At 37.7% G+C, this 16,018-nt stretch overlaps 1 protein-coding gene and 1 long non-coding RNA gene across 4 annotated transcripts in view; one reads left to right on the top strand and one right to left on the bottom strand.

Moving 5' to 3' along the window:
- The window catches only part of LOC127968119 (forkhead box protein P4-like), a 124,448-nt gene that overhangs the window by 86,258 nt on the left and 22,172 nt on the right, over positions 1-16,018 (bottom strand). The gene's annotated exons all lie outside the window — the stretch shown is intronic.
- LOC127968120 (uncharacterized) lies at positions 1,388-8,695 on the top strand. Its single transcript, XR_008155896.1, has 3 exons — positions 1,388-1,797; positions 2,058-2,155; positions 6,048-8,695. It is a non-coding gene; the product is annotated as an uncharacterized LOC127968120 (long non-coding RNA).

The following is a 16,018-nucleotide window of genomic DNA, read 5'->3' on the forward strand; positions in this document are numbered from 1 at the left end:
AAAGGTAAGTTTCAAAAATCCATAATAGGTACACTTTAAGCATGCAATTCAAACATAAAATTACTTGAATACACCTCTTCTGTTTTTTATTATTTTATTTGATTTTATTATGTGAGTTAATATAACCATTTATATATTAATATGCATATTCATAAAGAAGAAAAAGACAATAAAAGATCAAGATTCCTGAGAAGAAAAAAATTGAGTAATATGATATTAAATAGTTTGTCAAGGTTAGATCTGACTGTATAATATCATATTGTACAATTCCTAAAAAATACATTTACTAAATTAATGATGTGTGTAAATAAATCAAATGTTTTGTGTGCGTGTTTAACCTTGGAAATCATATTTAAAATTAATCAAAAGGAACACCACATGAAATTCATTTAATTTAAAGTTGAACTTAACTACATACTTTAACTACATAATGCAAACAGGAACACACAGCGTACATTTCTAAGAACTCGGCATGTGTGTTTTCATCTAGATTTTCACTACATTTTGCTTGCTTTATTTAACCTTGCCTCCTTATTTATCATTGACGTGCTTATGAAAACCCCAAGATATTCACTTGCATTGTGATTGGATTGTGGGAATGGTATTATCAAAACATGTAGTACGTGCCGTGCAGTAAAGCTCGCCACAACAACAGCTGAAGACGCAGATAGAGAAGACTCTTTACCTGCTTCTACACCCATATCTACATCAGGACGTTTTGGAATCTCAAGGGTGCTTTTATGGGTCCAGCAAGTTCACAGTAGGAATCACTTAAATGCACCTGGTTGAGGAGTTATATACTTCACACAAAACTGTCAACTGAGGCAGTCACGCGAAACTTGCATGACTGAAGAGGATGCAGGCATGTCTTGTATCATGGGGGGCGCAAACCAAAAATGTGGGTGGTTTTATTGTCTGTGGACTTGTGAGAAACTTTAAACCATGTGCGGTTAATTTACATCCACCCATACCATGCAGGGGACAATACTAAACCCCAAAAAACTCTTCAGCTTCTTTTTCATCATACAGTATGCAAAAGTCTCAAGCTCTTTGAGATATGCAAGACTTGAAGGAATGAGCAGCTGCTGAGCGAGTGCATCACTGCCCTATTAACCAGCCTGGGGTGTAAGCAAGCATGAAGCCTTGTCATATCCTGTAATGGGTGTATATTGCCGCTATAATGGAAGGTCGTAAATAAAGCCGCCCAATAAATCTACACAGGGAACCTTTGATTACGGCTGTGAGACAGAAGTTTGCAGCGTCTTGTAATTGTTTTTGGCAAGCTCATCTAAGCCGCCAGTGTTGAGGCTTGCTGCATCTTGTTTAGCCCCTGAAGCCCCTCTAGCTGAACTTTGACCTTTGAGAACAGAGGAAGATGCATTTTTCTTCTAAGGGGGAGTGAGGGATACAGAAAGGATGGGCGTTCTTTTTCAGATTGAATAGATAAAATGAGCATTTTGTGGAAGGGGGAGGTAAAGAAAAAAAGGCACGTTTGGCTTTTAATTGGGACGGAGGAGAAATGAGACCATACTTGCCTTGGCTTCAGGGACAAAAAAAAAAAAAACAGCTTGCAACACACAAAACAAAAATCCCAGGACCAGCGTCTTTGCAACATGGTAACGCAATGCATTTATGTTCTAATATCAGCAGATTTTCTTTGGCACTTACAAGAAAGGGTGGAGGGGTGGTGATTCATTCTCTATCCTGTTTCTGCAAGTACTGAGGCTGCAACAAGGGATCATGGGAACTTCTGTGACTGCCTGTTAAACGTTGTTTATATTGCTGTGAGTTGCTAAGGTAAGACTGCAATGAATTCTGATTAGACTCCAAAAGCGCATTTTTGTAAAAAAGTCAAAGCTTTGTAGTTCTGGTGATTTTTTTGTTCCAAACGTGTATTAAAAAAGGAAGTTACACAAAAACAAACAAGGTCAGGAAATGGAGAGATGGCGAAGCAAGCCACAGTTGATCTCATTCATGACTAAATCCCATCCTTGCCGATGCAAAGATCCTCCATTCCCTCCTTTCTCGTTCTCTCTCTCCATCTACCCCCGAGGCAGCTGCAGTTCCGTTCCTGTGCTCTGGGTCGGAGTCAGCGGCTGGCACGGGAACAGAGGATTCAGAGAGAGCAGGGTTGAAAAGACGCCGTCTGAGCCAGGTAGGCCAAGGGGCGGATGTCTCCTGGGTAAATCTCATACAGGTGGGCCGTCACTTCACACCCTCTCAAAAAATAGCAAGCCCAGCGGGGACTAAAAGCTTCCAGTACTCCGACAGGGTCAGAGGTGAAAGGTAGATTGTCTTTTCCCAGCTCCCTTTTTTATTGTTTAGGGAACACCATTTACTGAAGACGTCAACACTGTAAACCATAGACAAAGCATCAGGTGTTCCTGCCTACAGCTGTTTTTGCCTTTGCAAGCAACAAAAGCAGATGAGTCAATGGCATACGAAGAAAAAAAAATCTAATTGAAAGCAAGTAGAGGTCTTGGAATGTTTGTGTGGTCTAACTAATAGTAATATGTAAACTATATATTTCCTTATACCTTAAATTCATACATATATACATAAAGATCTTAATTTCTCCCAAAAAAACTAAAGTATATATATATATATATATATATATATATATATATATATATATATATATATATATATATATATAATTTTATAACATTTTTAAAAATATGACTACATTTTGGGGATTCCCACCATGTTTTACAACCTGAATAAAAAAATAAAAAAATAATAAAAACCTAAATTATTCAATAATTAATGTTAACACAAGGAATTATTACTTCATAAAATATTACACCAACATGGCATTTTACCCCATAAATTAAACAAAATAATGTATATTGAATACCAATGTGTATTTTTGTAAATGTAGATAATTAATATACTTTCTAACAAATTAATTCAAGCTACACTTCTGCAGAAGAGTTGGTAATGTTCGAATGAGGACGGCTGAAGCACAGATTCGTTGAAGTGGAAGTGAATGTACCTCTGAACCCGAGTACCAGCTTTTACAGTCTTTCATGGCCCGCTCGGCATGCCGAGAGCTTTGAAGAGGATTGAGGCTGTCGGATCCAGCTGGCTGATCCCAGATCAGCACATCTGCAACCCCAGACTGCGGATTGGACTCTGCGTTCCGGTCCGACTCCAAAACACAAGCCCTACTAATGCCCCCTGAATTCAGCACTTCCAGCCCGGATCATTTCACCAGAGAGAAGATAGTAGACGGCCAGTGCCAGCTAACAAAATCAGTCTTTATTATTTCAGATGAAAATGAGTATATTTCAAATCCTTCACATAAAAGCTTATTACTGGCCTCTAAAACATTGAAAGCTCTATAACGGATAATTGACTGTGATACCTGAAATTAAATTTTACATGTTCCGCTTTTTTCCGTCTTGTTTGGGTCTCAGTGAAAGAAAATATGGCAAACATTAAAACGGCTAAAGAGTTTCTTTCACATTAAAAAGTTCTGCTCAAGGAGTGAGGTTTAAAATAATGCGAGGATTCAAGCTGTAACTTACTTGGCAATGTCGACAGACTGGTTTAAATTTGCTTAAACTTCAGCTCTCCGGCACACACCAGAGCTCCATTTCACTACAAAGAACATTACCCAGATCTAAAAAGAAACCAAAACGGGCATAATAGAAGATGACAACTTTGAACAATATTTATAAAAATAGAATACCGCCTAAATCTGACAGTCCTTTCCCACTTTTGTTTTTTTTTTTTATCACTGACTCATTCATTTACTCCATCTTCCCTGTCCTCTTCTCTATATAGGAACTTTTCAAAGCATATGCTAAACTTTTTTTTTTTTTTTTACTTTTTTTGTCTTCCTTTGCACCTGTGGAACAGCTCTTTCTGCACGTTACGCACACGCTAGCACACACAGACAACCTTCTCAGTAGATTTTTTTTTTTCTTTTCAGCAGCTTACCAGATTAATAACTCTTTATCATGTTAAGCCTTATACAGGTCTATTTATATAAGTCCCACAAAGGCTGTTTCTAGAGCCTTGCATCAGCTAGCAAGAATGCTCTTATTAATAAAAAAAAAGAAGGACCCAACATGATTAGTGGAGACAGCCAAAGTTGTGCCAGCACATCTCACGTCTTCTCCCTCAGGCTACCGAAACAACAGTCCCAGAGAGAAGCAAACGCTTCATCAGGAGTGCGCCGCCCCGTTTGTCACTAAATCTGATTGAGCAACATAAAAGTCCACCTGAACACACGTAACATACCTGCTTTATTTCAAAACCTAGTGAGCTGTCTATAAAGGGGGAACATTAAGATACTATTGTTGAAAGCACACCTAAAGTTGCTTTTAATTAGGCCATGTTTCACGATACCTCACTTTGGGACATAATGCATATTGACATGCTACTATAGTAAAAAATATATATGTATTAAAATATATATATGTATTATATATATATATACTTTAGATGCAGTTAGATGCAGTTTCTGAAACAAACGCACATTCATTGTGTTTGTTTATTTGCCTGACCAGGAAGAACTGCTCTTGGGACACAAACATTCAGGAACGCAGTCTACGGAAGGATAGGGTGTATTTGTGTTAGCAACTCCAACTGCTAGCCCACGGGGCAGAGGGCAGGTATGTGTGTGTCCCAGCGGTTAGAACACACAGCTTGTGGCTTTTCCTCTAGATTTGTCTTCCCTAGACGTATGGTTGGTGGTGGTGGTGAAAGGGAGGAGGCAGGTATGACTACACCAACTAAAAAGGCTGGGCCCAGGGGAAGTCTGTCACTGTCTGCCATGATGACAGATAGCAGGAAGACCCAGAGCTGAGAGAGAGCGTGAGAGTGAGAGAGATGTAATGAGCAGGGTACCGTAAGTAAGTCACCACAAGAAAGGGTCTGAGACAAATAAGTGTTCCTGATAGAATAATAAAGGAAAGCCTGAATTGCTGGGTGTCTCTTAGCAGTTTTAACCTTGGCCCAGCACCGGCCACTTCAAAGAGATCAACTACCCGCTCCTCCCGGGGGGCACGGTGCACTGGAATATCCTGACAGTAAAGAAGAGACCCTCGTTTGAAGACTGCTTAGCCGAGCACTTATGCACTCCCTTTTTATGAGCAAAGCCGTTCTCCACTCCACTCCAGAGCGGTTTCCCTCCGTGGAAGTGGCACACTGCTTCACTTGGCATTATGACAGAATCCCTTCACATTGCCACCCACTTATACACTCACTCACCCCAGGCCTTTAAATTCATCATGAAATGGCATCCACAACCCATTTTACTGATGTAATGTGACATTTTGAAGTGAAACAAGATATTCCATGAGAAAAATGGTTGACATTTATTTATTTGTTCTTTTTTTTTTTTTTTATGATTATTTTTATTCTATTCATCAGGAATTGACTGGGTCATAAATAATAATTGACTGGTACCAAAACAAGGTCAAAGTTTTATAAAAAGTCATACAATGTGATCCAAAAGACAATGTACACTTTATAATAAAAAAAATTAGCCTAACTAGAGTTATCACCAACTAAAACTAAAATGATTAAATATTTGTTAATTGACAAAGTTGAAAAAACTAAATAATTAGACAAAAATGTGAAATGTTGTCATGGCATCTAAGTGAAACAATTCAGTTTGAAGGACTAAAATTACTAACTGAAAATCAATAAAAACTGAAATTTAATAAAAGAGAACAAAATAGCGCTATAAAAGTACTTACAGTTAAAAATGCACAAATTCCAAATGACTATATGAATTTACATAAATTTGTCAATAATTTGCTCAAATGCTAAACAGTTAAGAATTGTCATAAGACGGTGTTGAATAATAATGAATTTGTAAATTGAGCTAAGAATAAAGTCGGTAATAACCAGTATGAACTAAATTATGTATAATAGGAACGTGGAAGTTTTTTCATGTTGGCTTTTAAATGAACCAATGTCTGTTCACCTACCCAAAGAGAAACACACACAAATGTGAGTGATTTAAAAAATGTTGATTGTTTTATTCTAAAGCTCTAGACTGATTCAACTTCGTTAACTGGAATCAATCTCAGGTAAAGGACACCAATTGTCCCTTGGGCAAAATATTGTACCCCAGCTGCCTCAATTGCTCCAATTAGATCCCTGCAATTAGTGTACTGCAGTCTCCTTGGATAAAACACATTTCTTCTAAATACCAGGTAATCCAATACATACAAAGTCCTTGTAAACTCATAATTGCCCTGTAAAGATTATACTTTTTTTGGTATTTTCTTTTCAAATCCCAGATCCTCAATAAGCTACAGACCCATTTGAACTCAACAGCCTCCTCTTGTGATCACATGGAACAGTTCCAGCCAGTGCAAGTGGGATAGGTGGATCTTACCTGCTCACTTCTCTGCCTCGGAGTTGAATTAACATCTAAGAAATATATCCGTGTGCATGCTGATTTAAAGAGCCCCAAAGGTAAACATTCAGAATGGGTGCAGGTTTTATTGCAGACTCGACTGCTTTTAGTCTCACAACCGAACTCCCTCGCTCCTATTACTAAAGCTTAGGACCACCAATGTCCAAAAATAACCAATTCATTTCCCCACGGCATAGGCTGAGACAAGAGGCACAGAGAAAATGGGAGCGTGGAAAAAGAAAATGGAATGAACGGAATGATCTGCGTTCATGGGCTAATGACACAACTTTGATCTTCTGATCATTTTCAGCAGGTTTCAGAGCTGGTGTCCTAATTTTAAACTATGGGAGATTTTTTTTTCCAGCTGAGGTTTTTCTTTTTCCCTTCGATCTAAACTATAGCTGACAACAATTAAGGAACTGCTTACCCGACGACTTTCACAAAATCAGAGACACTTAAAGGACAATTCAATTATCAAGGACATGCCGATATGAAAGTAAAAAAGTAAGAAAGATTCTCACGGGGGAAAGAAAACGAGGCCAAATAAATCAGAGGAGACAATCATAGAAATTGTGCATGGGGGAGGCAAGATATGCATTTATATGATATCTAATGTACCATATGGTGATCTAATGTATTCTTGTGGTGATGCACACCTGATGCAGAAGGAGGCAAAGTCCTGTTTGAGGAGCCCATAAAGATTAGCTTCAATCAGATGGGTTTAGTTGCAATAGGTAAACACCGAAGCATTCCCGACCGATGAGATCACTCCCATGTGTGTGTATGTCCAGAGCAAACATTTACTCCCCCTGACACCACCACCCTCTGCCTTTTTCCCCTTTGGCCCAAAGTAAGTGATTTTCCAGTCTGCCCTTGATGGTTAAGAGACTGGAGATTTCTATACGAGGCCTCCTCTCTATCAGATGCACAGATCATGCCAAACATTTGGAATAGGTGCTGGGATTTCACAAACGGCCTATTTGTCAGACATTGAATGCACACAGATGCATTCACTAAGAGATCAACTTAAAGATAGATGATTTTAACTACTTCATTTTAACAAACGATTAGACAGACAGACAGAAAGTAAGAAAGAAAGAAAGAAGGTGGAGGTCAGCAGGGGCTTGTGGATCGTGTTAATAGCTGGTGGTTATTATCCTGTGATCATCAAGATGAATAAAGCCATTTCTCATGTCATGTAATGGTTTAAGAGGCTAATGATGGAGCAAGGGCAGTCTCAAGGCTGCATGAGGCACTAATGCCCAAATTGTATTTAACATGGTGGAACAGAGGTGGAACTTTATAGCTATGAGGAGCCAGCAATCCAACAACTGCCTAAATGCACCCAGATGCAAAACCTGCTTTATGAACATGGCCTTCATATGCAAGATAAAGTTTTAAAGACTGGCAGAGTTTGAGAGTTGGCTGATCTGGATTTTTTTTTTTTTTTTTAAAGACAGTGGGAACAGGAAAATCTGGAGTGAAGCCAGTTCGTGTTTTTGCTCCACTCAGCAAAGCAAGGATAACTCAAAGCTGAAAGCATGGAACTCGCTGGAGGAGAAAAGTGTAATAAAATTTCAGTGAATATATATATATAAAATTGTATATCAAATTATCTTTTTCTGTTATTCTGTTTGTCACTGTCACAACTATTCTCATAATATTAAAGGTTTTTCAAATGAAAATGACAAACTGATGAAATTGAACGAGGAAATGTAACTAACTCAAGGCTTTAAATGAGGTGGTGGGGCATAGTGATGCCTTAAGTTCAAAGTGGACATGATATAATTTTACACATCTGCTTTCATGACTGGCACTCTGGATTTCTGAGTTAATTAATTGATTGGATCAGAGTGGGTATAATCAAATAAAATTTTATAACTCTATAATAAAAAACAACACTTTAGAAGGAGGCATGTGGAAAAAATGATAGCATCTCCATTTTTCAAATTAATTGAATTTTAGTACTTCTGAACTTGGTCCAAGGCATCTCATAAGCAATAACTCAACACCATCTTTAAAATGGCTCCATGACTAAAGATATTCAAATGCACACACACTTTCAGTTCCTTGTTTTCTGGGAGAAAACCACCACAGTTTATAACAAGTATCCGAGAGCAATCAATTGCCAGTATTTTCCATATTATATTCTCCAGTAGTTGCACTGCCTAATAAAGTTCTCACCAAGAGTAAAAGCTAAAATATTAATTCCATCTTCAGCAGTGCTGATTGCATTAAAAAACGTCTGTTTTATTATTTAGCACAGAAAGGAAAATCTTTGTTAAAGTGACTTGAATGCAAATTGATATCACTAGAACGAACAGTGGAAAAGCATTACTAATTTGAATCATAATAATATCAATAGAATAATTCATAATGTAATATAAATAAATTAAAGAGGTAATTCGTTTGAAAATGGATGCCTTCAATTAAGCCCCCCAACCAAAAAAGAGGGCACATGCACCAATTTCATAGACAAGAACATTAATTGCTTAACTGTAGTCATTGTTACGAGGTGTCAGAATGCGTGTAGAATCAGGGAAGAAACTAAACATGCGGAGTTCGCTTTAATATTACATTAATTTTTCACTGCATTTATTCAATATTCATGAATTATGCTTGCTCTCACTAACTTGTCTTTATATCCTGCGTGAAGCAATTTTTTTTTCGCTATGAAAACAGCAGCTCATGTATCAATTCAATTTGAGCTAGGATGACTTAAAAATCAGTACGCGATGTTGCCTTTTCACCTTGTTCGTTTTCTGTTCCTCTCTATGGAACAAGAGTAGCTGCCTTTGTGTCATTATCAGCCTTATTACACGTCATTAAAATACTGGAAGAACATTCCAGAAGAAATATACACACCACGCACACTCACTCTCTCACTTTCTCTCTCCCTCGCGTGTCACACTTTTGGGGGTGAGCCCGTGTGTGTGCGAGAGCGCAGAAGTGACAAAAAAAGAACAATATAATTGGAGAAATGTACGCAGTAATAATAGGTATTCAGAAAATGATAATTCATATTAAACAGGGTGCATAAAGTCAGCCTCATTTGCATGTTTTAGATTATATGCATTTCAAAAGTAATTTCCGCAGGGCATATGAATGACATTAATTCCCGAGTGGTTTCTGCTATAGACCTCAAACTATCAAACACTCAAACATTTAAAAGATGAAAAAAGAGTACTGCCACATTTGCGAGGGGAAATTTCAAGGTTAAAGTATTTGAATGCATGTTTTAAAGTTCCATCTAGGTTGTTTAAAGTTGTTCCTAGCCTAGTTTAAAGTTCACTAAGCTGTGTTTGGAACAAAACCACAATGAGAAAAAAAGACTTTCTACTCTAAAAATTCAGAACATATGTTTATAATGGTAAAATTGATGGATGGATAATTGACATAACACAACAAAAAAATAAAAAAATAAAATAACATTCACTTTAATAAATTCATTGCCAACTACAATATTCAAATTGTGCCACACACTAAAATGTGCGCTTACAAGTGGTTTTAAGTCAGAAACATTATTTAATGACTCAATCTACCTGACTACATTAGGTTAAAGCATCAAAGTCAAATTTAAGTGTTAGATCATGTATAATTAGCTCCACGGGATTTTGAAAAAAAAAATGCACATTTTCACTTCTTAGAGTTAAGGAGTTGAATATGTAATCTAAAAATTTCAATGATCTAAAAATTTAAAATCCATTACAAATAAATAAATACTCTGCAAGCAATGTGACATAATGCTAAATTCTTCACAAAACCCTAAACATGAGGTAAGTCCATTGTGCCAATCATTCTAATACAGCACAAAAAGAAATGTGGGTATTCAAAGTGCCAAATTAATACAGCCCTCCAGCCAGAAGATGCATGGGAGGGAGGGAGAGAGAGAGAGAGAGAGAGAGAGTGAGCGGGGGAGATCCCTTTTAGCCTTGATTCATTTGAAGAGGGAAAAAAAGGAGAAAGACTCTGCAGTAGGAAACCCTCAGATTTGGCAACTTAAGTGGAAAACAGGTTCTGGATGCAATTTTTATTTGATAAGACAAATATGGCCCTGTGCTATAATGTTTCTGATGCATACAAGACTGGGGTTGAAGTGTGATATCTAAAGCAATGGCTCTCAACTGGTGAGTCTGGATGAAAAATCAATAAATTGAACTCAAACATTTCCTTTTTTTTCTTTTTTCTTTTTTCTCAATTGTTGTTATACATTAGCTGTGCGTGTCCAATCAAACGTAAAACAAAATACAATATTTAGGTGCAGATTTCATATGTCATTTGATAGACATTAGACAAATTACACTGACAGATTGTCATCGTTGAAATTAATGACCAAAGTAAAATAAACTGCAGAGATGAAAAGCTATTTTGTGATGATAACAATGTGTGAATTAATGCCTTTTTCTATGCTTAAAAAAAAAAAATAATAATATTTTTTTATATATATATATATATATATATATATATATATATATATATATGTGTGGATTTTGCACAATAAACCATATTAGTATTGCATTGGGTCACCACTTCATTCGTAATACCAGTTGAGAACCACCAGGACAAACCAACTAAATAAGTAAGTCTAAATAATCAAAAGGATCTCAACGTCCCTTACAAAAATTATGAATATAAAAAAAATTAAATAACAAAATAAAAGGAAACCACATTGAAGAATGGAAGATATGGCCTGGGCTTCTTCTTTTTGTAAAGTTTGTGTTTTGTCTGTCTAAATATTATGCTAACGAATGTTTCCCTCCACATGATTATCTCATTATGAATTAATGGCTTGCATGCTGCGATGTGTTTGCGCAATGCCTATCTTGCACTGTTTAACTGTTTATCTGCTCGCTATAAGAAAAATAAAACACAGGCTAGAGCAAGTCTTGCCATCATAATCGTGAGTCAGCTTGTTGTGGCATTTAAAAGTCAAGCAGATATTAACAGCTTGGGCGCCGGGTGGAAAGTGAGAGTGACTCTAATGAACAGCACGCAGACGGTACGCTACTGTAATCGCCCTGACGATCAAGTTTCGTCCTCTTCATTTTACAAGTCTCCACTTACAGGTGCTGACAGGCCATGCCGGGGAGATTTAAGGGAAAGAAAAATGGATTTTATGGCATTATCTCGTTATATCTCTATACCCGTTCTGTACTCGTACTGTAAGACTAGCCTCTTTGTCCTTCTCTAGAGAAGGATACTTGGACAAGTTCAATTATGCGGGGAGAGTAAATGCTGAGGGAACGGGAAAGAGAGAAAGGCAGAGTGAAGGAGAAAAAAATCGAGAATATCTAGAGGGAGAAAAAAAAAAAACAGGCTAATTAGGACCTGGAAAATGTATTTGTTATTTTTTTTCCCAATCTTTTTTTTCCCTCCCGTTTTTTTGTTTCCCAAGGGAGTTTTTAAGAGTTCTATTTCTTTTCAACAAGGGAAAAATGAAAAGAGGATTATGTTTCTTAAGACAAAAATCATGACATGCACAGAAAAAAAAAAGAATCGTCTCACAACAAAGGAATTCTCAATACCCTTATTATCAGCAGAGTCCGTTTAGACAGCGTCAAACCGGACCGCGCAAACATCTGAATTTACAACTCATTTCATCTGAATCTCAAAACACCAGCCCAAAATGATGGCTAGTGGGACTTGGAGTCTTTTTTCTCCTTTTATAATGGAAAAAGGCTTCCATCTTCAATCAAACCTCGGGCAATAACACTCTAATGAAGTGCATACTAAAAGGGCTCATTCCAATCTCCTTACTTCTGACACCAAGCGCACTTGAAAGGCCATCTTTAGAGAAGCGGTTCTGTAATGATAGCGGCGGATAGACTGGACGTGTAAGAGGCATATTCATTCCTTTGGCTTTAATTGGAGAGCTCGCATGACTGACTCAGAAAGGCTTCTAGTCCGGTTCAGAGCCCCCGAGCCCGAGCCCAGGGGCAGCCAGGCAGAGCTAACGCCCTTAGTCAGGAGGAGGTGAGCGCCAGCACAAAGCCAACATCAAACTAGACACTTGGGCTAAAAGGTATGAGCAGAGGAGGGAGGGGGGTCTGAGAGAAAAGAAAAAAGGAAGTCGATGCTTTTAAAAGACAATTAAAGCACATTGATTTCTCTTCATTGTTTCAACAACACACATTCCAGAGCATCTGGGACCTTGCCTGTTTTATTCAAACGCAATCTGTGGCGCTTCTTTGAGTTATTGTGATCGTTTCCTCCTCAATGGCGCCCACCTGTTGCCGACAATTCCACGTATCGCCGCAGTTATTCGCCATGTATCAAGGCTCAACTGTAGAATAAACAATACTACCCTCTCCGCTGGTAGAAATCATCAACTTTTTAAGACCTGTCTTCGTGGTTTTAAACGATCCAATGGTTCAAAAACAACTAAAAAAAAAAAAAACACAGCTTGGAATTATCAAGACACAAAAGGGTGGGGGGTTCGGGGCAAACACCATCTGCTATCTTTCACCGGAGACTTCTGTCTCCGACTTCTCATTTTCCTTTGGCTTTTTTAATACTTTCGAAAATACAGGAATGGAAAAAAAAAAAACCCTGCATATTTGTCATTTCCGATTGTTTACCTTTTTCACGGCAAATTGATTTTTACATCTCCTTTTCCTGGAAGCGTCTAGGTGTGGGCCTGCCAACCCCTGTTTCTCTGTTTTATGGACCTAGACCTCTGGAGAAGTTTTAAAGCTTTCAGTTCAGAAGTCATTTAAATGATACAATACCGCTTTTGTCCCAGGCACCTCTGTTTCTCTCTCTCTCACACACACTTGCTCTTCAATCACCCAAATTCCGGCATGCATTCTTTTTTCTCTCCCCGAGTTCAAGCCTGCATGTTTAAAAGAATCTTATTTTATCATTTCCTCACATTTCTTGAATTTGACTTGACTTTTGAGGATGACTCTTGCATCAGGGCCGCGTGATGATGAAGCGGAGTGACGTCTGATTTTACACACACACTGTACACACACAGAATGAGCCGTTTTGCTGTGAATTGTGTCTGGCGTGTGAGACACAATTGGTGTACTGAGGCCATTTCTATTGCTCAGACTTGTGCTTTAATACGCCATCTGCGTGTAAGAAAAGAAATGCAAGAAAAGGCCAAAACTCACAGAGAAAAAAAGCACTAAACAATAGTTTGCTGTGCAGAAATGTCTACTAACAGCTGCTAGACTTGAAATTTAGTAAGAGAAAATTTAGGCCTGTTAGCTAACTACAATATCATGATATCAATATCTCATTCTGAAAAATGTGTTGTTTTTTTACATATGCTCTTGATCAAGAAAATACACTGTTTTATTACTAAAATGGACAAATCAAACATTTACCTTTGAGGTTTCTTTGGTTGGTATGCTAACAGCTTAGCCTGTTATCTTAGCACAGCCCCAACTGTTTAAGAAAAGTTTTAGAACAAGAGGTTACAAGATATCACGCATTGAGAAAGTGGGCAGGATTTTGCATGATATATATTTGTCTTTAGTCTGAGCACTTCAATTTAGCAAAAGTTATCCACTAATGTGGTTTTTACAAATTTTGTGTAGCCAGAAAGCAAATCCGACAAAAAAAAAAAAAAAAAAAGGCCAGCCAGATGCTGCATGCAAAAGGCAAACATCTAGAATCCATATGGATTCTCTGAAGGCCTTGATGGTAAAAAAAAAAAAAAAAAAAATGGTGCAAGCTCAAAAGCTGTCACCCTTCTCGCTGTGAAGCCTTTTTATTGTCTATGCATGTACAACTCCTAAAAAAACAAAAAACAAAGGGAATTATTTTCCCTGAGACCTCTAAAAGTAGATCTCAAAAAGCCGTTGAGCTGGAAGCATCACTCAACCCCCAGAACTTCAGCAGAGATTAAAAGGCTAAATGGACCGGCATGACTAAACATTTCTTAGTGCAGGGACATGTTCAAAGGCTCTCGGGAATTAAAAACCTCATCAATGCTCCAGCAGAGACAAATCCTTATTTATTTGCTATAATAGGACCACGTCTTTCCAAAGCAGCGGGAGGTGGTAAACTCCTTACTTTGTTCTTTTCGTCATGATAAAACACATCCTGGCTACTGAGAGCTGTCTGCTTAAAATGCATCTGGATCTCCCACATGCTCCATTTAGAAATGGACGAATGTAAAAATGCACTTTAAGTGCTTTAATTACTTCCAGAGGACAGTGCAAGGTGGTCCAAACACCTCTGGTGCACAAATGCACAGTCCCATGTGCAAAACTGACTTTACTTCAACTTGGTTCCAAATACTGACACAGTTTCGGGCAAAGCTGCCTGGCTAATTAAAATAATCCTTTCATGCTTTTCGTATGAATTACAGTTGTATTTATTAGAAAACTGTTACATACAAATAAGCACCAAGAGCACACAATTAAAACGTAGTTAAGTGATTATGTGGGTCTGTTTGCATGGAAATAGTGGTTGAATCTGTTCAGTGTCGTAATTAGGCTTAATAAAATTAAAATGATATTTGCGGAGCTCACAGGTACAGCTGGGACCGGTGTCACGGAGGTCTGCTCATCGCCGGTGATTGGATCAAATTGTTGGGCGATTTACAGCACCAGTCCCCCTCAGTGTCAACCAATTAACATTTCCTTAACACCCCGCACCTCTTTGAAGTTAGGTGTCTCCAATGTAATGGGAGGTTTGCAAGGTCAGTGTCTTTTATGGAAGCTTTCCGTCATATTTCTCTCCTCATCAAATGACATTTAATTGTATTTTCACATTATATATATGTATTGTAAAGGCACTTTGAATTTCGCTGTACTCGATTAAGCCAAAATGGTCTTGGGTTGAATTGAAAAAGACACAATGTGGCTATTCACAGGCCTGAAAAACACAGTGATGACGCAGCGCTCGGTCTTGATCGCAACAGCGAAGAATTCCAAACAAAACATGTACAATGAGTTTACAGAAGCACAAACCATATGATAAGACAGATACTGGAAACCCACGATGCTTTCAGCCTTCGCTACGTCCACACACATCTGAACAAACACGCACACACACAAATCTCGATCTCCATTTCCCAGTATACTGTGGTAGTGGCGAGAACAGCTGGCAACATCTGGAGGCATTTTGAGTCTGTTTACATTTCCAAAACACTGAAAAATACTGCAGGTGCCAGAAGAGTAATAAGGAACCAGGTCACAAAAAAGGATTGTTTAAACTCTAACAACTCACGGCTCTGTGTCTCTCTCGCTCTCTCCTCTCCTGAAACTTGCTCGCTCTCCACTCATTTTTCATCGGTCGCACACCACTTGCCTTTCAACGAAAAATAAGGCGCCGTAACAGTGCTCCAGCAATAACAGGAAAATTGAGGAGAACCGAGTGGAGAAATTCAAACAAGTATACCAAATCTAACTGAACTACAAAAATGTTTTTACATTTGTACATTTTTCCCTTTTACTTAATCTTGAATATATTTTATATTAAATGTATAAATAAATAAATACATGCACCTTTATGTATACATGGCCATATATATATATATATTTTTTCCAAAGTCAAGTTTAAACTTTAACATGTACTTTACAGTTTAAATGCAAGACTTTTGTGCTATAAATTGTCAATTTATAAATAAAATGTAGGGTCATATATTTGTATTCATATTTTATCATTTTGATATTTTTATAAATA

This window comes from Carassius gibelio, chromosome B11 (assembly GCF_023724105.1).
Source record: "Carassius gibelio isolate Cgi1373 ecotype wild population from Czech Republic chromosome B11, carGib1.2-hapl.c, whole genome shotgun sequence".
Lineage (NCBI taxonomy): Eukaryota > Metazoa > Chordata > Actinopteri > Cypriniformes > Cyprinidae > Carassius > Carassius gibelio.